Source organism: Palaemon carinicauda, chromosome 13, assembly GCF_036898095.1.
Source record: "Palaemon carinicauda isolate YSFRI2023 chromosome 13, ASM3689809v2, whole genome shotgun sequence".
Classification (NCBI taxonomy): domain Eukaryota; kingdom Metazoa; phylum Arthropoda; class Malacostraca; order Decapoda; family Palaemonidae; genus Palaemon; species Palaemon carinicauda.
In genome coordinates, this window is record NC_090737.1 from 23993073 (window position 1) to 23995572 (window position 2500).

The 2500-nt window shown below is 29.4% G+C and overlaps 2 protein-coding genes across 2 annotated transcripts in view; one reads left to right on the forward strand and one right to left on the reverse strand.

The window, feature by feature from the left end:
* Positions 1-2500, reverse strand: part of LOC137652219 (hemocytin-like) — a 298302-nt gene that overhangs the window by 210762 nt on the left and 85040 nt on the right.
* The window catches only part of LOC137651906 (uncharacterized), a 48577-nt gene that overhangs the window by 601 nt on the left and 45476 nt on the right, over positions 1-2500 (forward strand). The window lies entirely within an intron of this gene.

Consider the following 2500-nt stretch of genomic DNA (forward strand, 5'->3'; position numbering starts at 1 on the left):
AATTTTTGTGTGAGCTGTTTGATGAATGTCAGAAGTATGAAATTAAACATTTCTTAATTCGATTACAAGATTTTCCCTTTTTTATTGAATGTGCTGTTTGATGAATCAGTAGACCTTCAAAAGTTCACACTTGCAGAAAATGCTTTTATGTTGAACAGGCTAACATAAGTCTTTTTATAGTTTATATATAAAATATCTGTTTTGACGCTGTTAATGTTTTTAAAATATTTCATTTTAATTTTTCATTGCTTCTTTTATTGTTTATTTATTTCCTTTCATCACAGGGCTATTTTTCCCTGTTGGAGGCCTTGTGCTTACAGCATCTTGCTTTCCCACTAGGGTTGTATCTTAGCTAGTAATAATAATAATAATAACAATAATAATAATAATAATAATAATAGCAGTAATAATAATAATAATAATAATAATAATAATAATAATAATAATAATAATAATAATAATAATAATAAGTATGAAATTAAACTTTACTTAATCTTGTAGATTTTTCTTTCTTTATTGAGAGAAACACGTTTCTTAACCAGTAACATAAACAGTAATTTTTCTTGCTGTAAGTTTAAATTATTTCTTTTTACATAACTTATGGGATCTGTGATAGATAGAAATGCATGATCTAATTAATCTCTTACGTGTATATATATATATATATATATATATATATATATATATATATATATATATATATATATATATATATATATATAAATATATATGTGTGTGTATATATATATATATATATATATATATATATATATATATATATATATATATATACTGTATATATATGCATATATATATTTATATATATACTGTATATATATATATATATATATATATATATATATATATATATATATATATATATATATATATATATATATATTTATATATATACTGTATATATATATATATATATATATATATATATATATATATATATATATATATATATATATATACGTAAGAGATTAATTAGATCATGCATTTCTATCTATCACAGATCCCATAAGTCATATTAAAAAGAATTCTTTTGAACTTACAGATCGTGAATGTTTTTGTTTCCATGGATGTGAGTGTATATATATATATATATATATATATATATATATATATATATATATATATATATATATATATATATGTGTGTGTGTGTGTGTGTGTGTGTGTGTGTGTTTGTGTGTGTGTGAATGTTAATGGTCAGCATTTCAACCAAAAGCCTCACCAAATTAATTCTAAATTCTGCAGATATTTTAGATTTAACGCGAGCAAACGACACGAAAAATTATCATTTAACAATTTAGCTTGAATTCCCGTCATGCATTATTAAAGAACAATGTTTGGTGATCTTTATAAGGTGACCTTCGATCAAAGGGATTAACCGGTCATGAAGTGTGGGACAGAGGTAGATGGAGAACCCTGACCAGAAACATCGACCCCACATAAAGGTGGGAAAAGATGCAGGCAAAGAAGAAGTTTGGTGATCTTTATACCATAAGCAATTTATCCTTTCCAATGATGTTCAACTGGGGACAAAAACTATATGAAAGATATATTTTGCTCATAATGAATAAGTATGATTTAACTTTTTTTTAACAACCCCACGCAACATACGTGGCATCAATCGTACTAACATATATAGGTAGTAGGTTGGCCAAGGCACCAGCCACTCGTTAGGGCACTACCTCTAGAGAGTTATTGGGTCATTTGACTGGCCAGCCAATTTACATTGGATCCATCTTTGGTTATGGGTCCTTTTTCCTTTGCCTACACATACACAGAGTGATCTGGGATATTCTTTGCACATGCTCTTCTTTTCTCTATGGGCTGCCAACGCGAGAGCACGTGCCTAGCAGAAGGCTAGGCAATACTAAGAAACCTGAAAAATTCTTCAATCACGGAGTTAACTACTGGACTGTAGTTATTCAGTGGCTAGGCTACTTTCCTCTTGATAAAGGTAGGCAACTCTTCTAGGACACTCAAAAATCAAACCATTGTTCTCTAGTCATGGTAGTGCCACATCGTTTGTACCATGGTATTCCATTGTCTTGGGTTAGAGTTTTCTTGCTTGAGGGTACACCCAGGCACACTAATCTATCTGTTTCCTTATTTCCTTTCCTCACTGAGCTATTTTCCTTGTTGGAGCCCCTGGGCTTATGGAATCCTGTTTTCCCAACTAATAATAATAATAATAATAATAATAATAATAATAATAATAATAATAATAATAATAACAGTATAAGCTATGTAGAAATTTGGATATCAAGGCATTAGCCGGCATCATTCTTAAGCCCCTTATCAATAAATAAACTCTCTTCACAACCTAGCGTTGTTAAATAGTCGCAGAAGCTGCACAGCCAAAGAGGCAATTCATATAACTTCTGAGCTCGTTATGCGACATGAAATATTAAGAAGGAAGGTGAAGCACAAAACGTACTAGGCGTCATTGAAGTGGCAACAGTGTACACTGAACGTCCGGCCTACC